Below are 8,467 nucleotides of genomic sequence, written 5' to 3'. Positions count from 1 at the left end.
GGATTGTTTCATGCCTTTGGTCAAGGAAGAGTGCTTCAAACATATTCAAATTTACACACATGTTAGGTAGTTATCCACAAGTTTGATCTCGAATGACCCAGCGGTTCATCCAACAGGAACCAAAACGTAAAATTTCAAAAACGGCTATATTTAGGAAATACATGATCCAGAAGTTATATACTCTGTCGATTGGTGCATTGTAAAGCATCACAAAGGATTTCATAACTTTTAGTTGAACTTATAAATGTTCGTTCCTAGGTGTACTAGTCCTCAAAATCAGTAATAGAGGCCCTGCTGTGCTGAAATTTTAAACGGTTGTTTGTTTACAATTTTAGCCTGATCGGTCGTGTCACCTATACAACCCCGAATAGGTGAACACATGTTACACGTTCACGAAATCTTACGACTGAACCAAAGCACAGAAGTCCCAAACGCGGTTCTCTAGGTTACAATTGAGTCAAAATTTTCGAAACCGGTTTGAAGGTTCGGTAGGGGATAGACCCCGGTCAAAACCAGTTTGAAACTGGAATATTCCGGCAAAAAAACACCGAAAACCGGATTTTTCTTCGATTTTTTGACCCCAAAAATCGAAAAAAACGGAAAGGCTATGAGCCTTAGGTTTATATTGCGAAAACACAAAAAAGTTAAGTCGGTCTACAACTACTTCAGCGGCAACAGCAGTAAGTAGTCCTACACTGCAAGATGTTCCGTAGAGGAGCTCGCAATTGATTTCGGAGCGATAAAACACAATGCCCAACTCAAACAGTTCAAAGTCTTTTTAACCTCAGCTGCGCAGGACTTGAACCTCTAAATCAAAAAGATGTTGAATCTGCAATCAATCGAACTCCTTAGAGTCTTAGAGTTAGACCATTCGGCCAAGCAATTGTTGAGGTTTAAAAGCTTTTTTTCGTGTTATGTCTAACTGAGATCAACACAAAATATTCAAAGTATATCTTTCTTTATTAATGAAATCTCATTGAAAGTAAAGCGAAGGACTGCGACGAATCAGGGTCATTAATTCGTGATACAGCAACTGATTTAGTGTTTTCACTTTCCAAGTATGTAAGTAACAGTTCATATCATAAGTTTACCTCTGACTTTTAAAGTATGACAAAGCTGCATTAAAAATCATTAGTAAAGTCAACTATTTTCTAAATATTAGTGCATTTAGTTCAATGGAATTGCTGATAACTATTGACAATACAAATTTACATAATCAAGCCCTTCCTGGGTATAACAGGTGTATTTCTGTTTTAATAGCTGTGAAACAACACCAAAAATATGCAACAACTGGCCAAAACAGGATATGTTATAAGTTATATTTTTCGAAACCCAGTAAATCTTTAAAAATCTATTAGTTTTCGCGCCACCTTTTCAGTTGATACGCTTGACAAAGTTTGACAACGTCACGACCAATCAGAGTCGAGTTCCAATGCACTTCCAGGTGGTTCCGTCCATTGCAAAGCCATTGTTGGTTTGCGGTGATCATCGCTGGAAGGTCGCGCTGTTACAAGGTAAGTTACAACTATTTCCAAAGTTTTCCACTGTTTTAATCTTTTGTAAACGAAACCAGGGTTTATGTTGTTGCGTTATTAAAGTTCTAGATTATGTTACAATAATGATAACAGTCAAATATTCGCATGTTTAAGAGCATGTTTCTAAACTAAATGAAATACAAAATCGGTTGCACATGTAACATATTGTATGCTGTGGTGTCTATTTTTGTACAAGTCTATGAACCTGAAGTATAACCTAAACCTAAATTACTGATGTTGTAAACTAAAGCATCCAATGCCCAAGCCATCTTATTACGCAAGGCGTGTTAGGGGGTTTTGCCTAAAGCAAAACACGGGGATTTTAATCGGCGCCGCTGCATAAGTAACGCTTCGCACAAACCTTTACATTTTCCCTGTAGGAATTTGTGCTTTAATGCAGCATTCTAGTCTGCACTGTTTCATTTTAACTTTTTTGCAGGTTCACCATCTCACATCATATCGTCTTTCATATCTTCGTCCTTCAAGCAACGTTTTTCAACTTCAAATATTTACTTGTATGTAAACCTAGGAGTCTGTAGTGGGTCAACCGGGATTGCGGAACTGTTAGGCTTAACTTAGCTTAACTGGCGCTAGGGTTGAGTGACTTATTCTTTGTCCGAGGAGGACCCGTAAAAGGAAGTCTTCGTCGGTCAAAGAAGGGCCCAAGTCTATAGGAGTGCTTCTATGTCAGCAAGTTGGCGCTAGGGATAGAACTATAGAGTGGCACTCTTTAACTAAGGGTTAGGTTAGGTAACATAGGTGGGGTACGTTTGGGATTCGCGCCACGTAGGGACTTTAGCTTAGATCGTTTTTTAGTTAGGTGTGGCGCGTTGTTAAATGGCTTTAGCTAAAATAAGGTCCGCTTAGAAACACGGCCTGGGCATGGCCTCCACCGCATTGCATTGGCCGCGGTGTAGACGATATGGAGTAGGGACACCGCTATTTCCAATGAAGGTCCTGGCTCGTGGACCAGAGGAGACCGGCTTTGCATATAGCCCGAAAAGTTTCGTGATCCACCCTGGTAGGGCGCAAACTGTTGTTAATTTTTTCCCAAGCCCTGCGTTTGCGTAACACATATGGGTCTTTGCGGGGGGACTCGGAGGGCAAGGGGCAGTGACACAATGCTGTCGAGTTATACGCTGTAAACGTCACTGTTCCCTTTTAAACAAACGTTGCGCCTGTATTAACTGTAAAATTAGGGCTTTGTGGTTTTCGGGTTTTGACCAGTTTATTATGCATGCTTGTGAATCCGGTTCAAAGTTTTTTTCAATAAGAAGAGACTGCGAATTGGATTTCAAGCATGTAGGCTAATGTTAAAACTCCTGAAAATTGTGATAAATCTGTAAAAACTATTTCATGCAACAGCAAACCAGATGCGCTGATGCCCCTTAATTCCCATTTTACTGGTCAAGCCCTTTTTATTTTACTCGTGGATTTAGGCTAACTTATTTATATAATTTCAGTTTCGTATTCCTGCTTGACCCGGCCACTCTGTCATAATGGGGCAATGACTTTTTGAGTGGTTGTAAAACACTACAGACTCATTTTCTACTTTTCTAGGCTAATTTGCGGCGGTTGTATGCAAGGCAGTTAGTTAAGGCAAGCATGTGTACTTTTACGTCGGCCGCGCAGGGACGATGGCGGTTCCAACGTTTTTTCAGAAACATTTGTTCGATTCCCGAAGCATTTTAAGTTTCTAACACCGCTTACGTGCGAGAGATCAACGAAGACTTCATTTGCTTGCTTTTATTTTTTTTGAGCTTCCGTTTTCCCTCTTTCATCAACCAAAATGTGTGCGAGTACACTTTATCTATCCTTTTATTTCTCGTTAGTAAGACCAGTTCTTGGGGGGGTGTTGTGCCTTTTTACATCAGCCGGACAGGTCCTTATTATTGTATGTTCGTTTATTTTTCGTCGCTCTAACCATGCGAACCACCATCGTCTAGTTTTAATTGCGGAGAATTAGCGGTTAGAACAGAAGTCCTATTTTGCTGTTTTCAAGTTTCTATTAGTCTTCTTCATTATGCTAGTGCATTTTAGGTAAGCAAAATGCAAATTATCTTAAAATACATTTAAAATAACACCAAATGTTTTTTTTCAGGATTGGATTTCAAATATTGTTGACTGTATGGTTTAAAATATAAAAAAAATGGTTCCACAAAAAGCTTGAGGTATTTTGAAATACATAACTAGTTATTATTTTTTTGCAGGTTTAACCGATTTGTTTCTATTTTGCAGATGTATTTTTTGCAGGTTTAACAAAATTGTTTATCTTTTACAGAGCATTTTTTGCAGGTTTAACAAATCTGTTTATCTTTTACAGAAGTTTTTTGCAGGTTTAACTAATTGTTTCTATTTTACAGAAGTACATTTGCAGGTTTAACAATGTATTTTCTGTTTTGCAGGCCTTCTAAACATTTCTACATGTTTTGTAAAACAATTACATTTTTGCTTTGTTTTGCAGGTTTTTAAGAAATACTAGGAAATTTGTTTATCTTTACAGGTTTTATAGGAATAATGTTATTTTGTGTTTTGCAGGTTTTATAGGATTCATTAAGAAATTTAACGTTGTTGTTTTTTGGCAGGTTAAACGTTTTTTTTTTTTTTCAGGTTTTAGGGACGATCGGTTTTGGGGTGTCTGGTAATATTTTGGAGGGTAATTGTTCGTTTCAAAACTGTGTAATTGTCAGGTTTGTTGTGGTTTAGTAGAAAACCGTTATAAGTGATATTAAACGTATTGCGCGTTTTGTAACACAATTAATGTCAAAAACGTTTTAAATCTTTTACGTAGTAAACCTAAACATGTTACTAACCTCTTTTCATGTTTAACAAATGTATGTTTTTCTTTTTCAGCATTGTTCATCTTTTGTTAGTAAAAAATAAACCTACTTTAACAGATTAAGTTAATTTTGGACCCAATCTTTTCATTAACATTGTCCGAAAGCAAACTTCGGTAAGCGACGTCACAATTATTATTACCATTGTTCTAAAAAGCATTGTTTGTTGACTTTTAAACGCATTTAGTAAGCCTATAAAAATATATCGAACATAGTGAACGCATATTTTTCCTCTCTTAATTGATTCACACGCATGTTGTAACCTGAAATGCGATCATCCGCCATAAACAAGTAACATAATCATGCTTCTTATGTAACTTTAATAAAATCCATCTCTCATATTTCCTATAAGTTGTAAGCAACAGTTTATGTTTCAGATATCCGGACTGACCTACTTGTCTGTTCAGCAACAATCAACAGAATCGAGGACGATCCCGTACACGAAGTTTAAAGGTAAATTATGTTTGTCTTTGTTGGTTCAAATATTGATAAGGAACATAAAAACACCGATTTATTCATATTTATTTTTTTGTTTTTAATGTAATTTGAAACCTTTAGTCGGGAAGCTCTTGTTCAAACGAACGCAAAATGTTTAAAGCTAAGTTCATCTAACTTCTCACGCAGCGCATGGGATCTGAACCTTAAGGAAATAGAGATTTTAAAACATATTTTCATTGATGTTTTCAGGCACCCAAACACACAGCGTACACACCAAACGACCAACTCTTCGCAATATATTTTACAACGCCAAGAAGAACGTTCCACCCAACAACAACGCTATCAACATGGAGACTTACGACCGAGTTCAAAACCGCTGCTAAGATTACAAGAGACCAGGTACAGTTTTCCCAAATGTGTCATATGTACATGCATTGATTTACGCCCCCTGTGCATTTTGTTAAAGTAGAACTAATATTGTAAAAGCATCATGCCACTAGATCAGCGGTTCTCACACTAGGGTCCGCAGTCCTTTAGGGGTCCGTTAGGCAATTTTCGCGGGACCGCGAAAAGGTTAAAGCAATTCTATCATCTTATTTGGCGTCAGTTTGTGGCACTGAATAAGTTTAAATCAAAGTGGAATTGAGAATTGACTGTTGCTAAACAATAGCCGTTATTGAATGAAAGTTAACAATAAAGCAATTGTTCGCGCACAATCGTAATGTTTTTTGTCTTGTCTGTGATGTAACAACTGTCTTTGGATCTTTAATTGTTATGCGCAATTTTGCATAACTAGCTAAAATCCTGCCATCAACTTTCGGTAAACAAACCAAAAAAGTTTAAAACCAAGTTATATTTCTGCCCAGGCAGCGTATAAAGATCTGCATCATACGGGGATGGATACTCTAACACAGTGCTATTCAACCTTTTTTGGTTTGGCAAATCCAAGTTGTTGTGACGAACTCTTGTACCTTGTTTACTTAAAAGGTAAACTGAGGTAAAAAGCAATATGGAAAAAAAAACTTTTGACGTAAATTAACGTCAATTCGCACACTGCGCAAAACGCTTTTTGACGTAGATATACGTCAACCGCACTAAAAGTGTTACACATCAACATTTTTTTTAAAATACAGAGGTTCATTTATACATCAGTTGAAACCTACATCTTTTTTCTAATATCGTACTGGTGCACCCATGCATATTTCGGTTTACCCTAGGGTGCACCGTGCACACCGGTTGAAGAGCACTGCTCTAACATATATATTTTAATTCTTTTTTAGGCACCTACACACACAACGCATTCACCGAGCCACCGGTCTTAAGATGACGTCATTCGGTGGTCTTTCGCTGTCGTCATCACCATTACCTCTTCGAACGTTGACACCACCAGATGTTTGGAAACTCCTAATCTACACAAGCATACCAACTGTAGATCTGTAACTGTTTGACGTCACTGTGACGTGTAAGCATGACGTCATACCTATATTTCTTGCTCAAGCACAAACTGATTTCTTTTTGGCAATGAGTAATGAGCAACGATGCTGCTCTTGATGCTAACGTGTTTGCAAAACGCAAAATTCGTGCAAAGTCGCGACAACTGAAGTTATTAAGTTATTCTTGATTTTTGAACTGAGTTTACGCATACTGTCTTTGTTTATTGTTGTGACCTTGTTTGCAAGATTGACCTTAATCAGTTTTAACGTAAGTGACTCGCTCATTTTGTTTTTCTAATGTTTTTATTGTTGTTGCCATTGCTGTTACCAACATCTCTTCCAACAGTGTTTATGACATTGGTTCTTAACCTTTTTGGTGTAGTTTTCCACTAAAGTAAATCACCAAGTTTGAATTTTTCCTCTGATGTTTTGTACCGTATCGATACCCAATGTTAGTTGTTCGCCCTGTGGTGTAGTTTAGGAAAGGTTTTCGAATAAAACTGTTTGCCTTCCAACTGTCACGAACCACCCCAGTCAGAAAAATTATCTCCCGCCATCCATGACTTTTCCCCCGAAATGGAAACCCGGGGAAAAAGTAGGATGAAAAGTTGATACTGAGCCAATGATATCAGGAACCTATATCTACCTAACTTGCCATGAAACTTGACGCCGGACCACAGATCAATCATAGATAAGAATTTTTGTATGGTTCATCTGCGGGCCTTTGCCAGCTTTTCTCCGTTTTTTCTTTGGGCCTTTTTCGGTCACTTGACAATTTTCACCATTTTAACTATGATCAGCTATAATTTACTGCGTTTTTATCCCACTGACCTCTCCAGCAAACACAATACATCAAATATGGTCTCCTTGCCATATATTTTTAGCGCATAACGTTTACACCATTGACAGTACTCACACTTCGACAAATAAAAGTTCGACGTACAAAATAAACCCAGGAAAACCCAATAAACAGCATCTTCCAATTCACTTTATAACACTGCTGGATAATTTGCTTCCTTTCATCTTACCTACAGATACAGACAGAGTTAGATTACAATTGTACAGGAAAAATAAGAAGTAGGAGATTCTGGCTTGCTTATATTAAACTTACCATAACAATAATTGACTTTCATAATGTGAATCAGACTTTTTGCTGCCACGTATCGGTTTTGGCTTAAACTGAATCTAAATACTAATTCTCACTTGTCTTTACTTGCAAATTGCCTAATGTGTTATATTTACTTTATGAATAATAAACATACACTTACTGGAGTAAAGTTGTTGTCACCAAGACCACTCACGGTGCATTCTTTTGCCAAATACTTCCTTACGAACAGTTCTACGAATTCTAGCTAGCAGTTGCTGTGTTATAAGCGTCCTCTACAGAGTACAACAACCGCAAATGATTGTCTCGTAGCATTGCGACATTTTGATTTCTCAAATAGAACACGATGTGATTGGACAACGTCACAATTGACATTGTCATTCGTTGTTTAAAAAATTAGAGGTTTGTAGCTGATTGGCCAGAAGGTTTTGCATCACTAAGCCCCACGTTTTTGAACTTTCTTAACCGTATTAGAAACCATGCGACAACCTCATTTTTAAGCACAAAACGATCACGCTCGACTGAAACCCAAGATACTGCTGCGAGTTATGCTCATGCACTGCAAACACATCTGTGACAATTTTCAAAGATAGCATAATAAACGGTCGGGTTATTTGTGCTGATAATGATTATAATCTATAATTAATAATTATTAATGACAACCCCTATAAACTGTTACTGCCAGACATAATGTATAACCGAGTATTGCTAGCAGTTTTATTATATACAATCGACGTTTTGACATCCTATACAACCCCAACTGTATCGGTTAAATATGTTAAACGGCAGAGCATTTGGCGATCTACCTGTCATATCTGGCGTTTATGTTTGTGTCATGTGTGGTTTTCGTATGTATGGCCCATACCACTGCACAACACAGATTTATCTTTCACGTTAATTTGTGTTATATAAACACGGCAGAAAGTAGATGTCGTAATGATACGTGGGGGAAATTTTTTGCTTGGCCGGAGAAAAACATCAGAAAATTTCTGACCGGGACTGGTTAAGAATATCCGTTGTATCTATTGCTTACGCAACAGTCTTTTTATTCTTTATTTCACTTTGTGTTTTACGGTTGGATTTTGGTATGTGTGGCAAATGTTATGTTAGATTTCTTGC

General features: G+C 37.4%; 1 long non-coding RNA gene across 3 annotated transcripts; it reads left to right on the top strand.

Annotated features, from left to right (window-relative positions):
• Positions 1-4,163: 4,163 nt before the first annotated feature.
• LOC145202635 (uncharacterized) lies at positions 4,164-7,133 on the top strand. 3 transcript variants are annotated; one of them, XR_013853306.1, is made up of 6 exons: positions 4,164-4,225; positions 4,433-4,488; positions 4,750-4,825; positions 5,060-5,209; positions 5,677-5,797; positions 6,091-7,133. It is a non-coding gene; the product is annotated as an uncharacterized LOC145202635 (long non-coding RNA). The 3 variants fall into 3 exon arrangements; XR_013853305.1 differs by lacking the exon at positions 4,164-4,225 and having other exon boundaries at positions 4,393-4,488; XR_013853307.1 differs by lacking the exons at positions 4,164-4,225; positions 5,677-5,797 and having other exon boundaries at positions 4,393-4,488.
• Positions 7,134-8,467: the final 1,334 nt, after the last annotated feature.

The sequence above is a fragment of the Phallusia mammillata genome, chromosome 7 (assembly GCF_965637545.1).
Source record: "Phallusia mammillata chromosome 7, kaPhaMamm4.hap1.1, whole genome shotgun sequence".
Taxonomy (NCBI): Eukaryota; Metazoa; Chordata; class Ascidiacea; order Phlebobranchia; family Ascidiidae; genus Phallusia; species Phallusia mammillata.
This window is presented reverse-complemented; position numbering and strand designations above follow the sequence as displayed.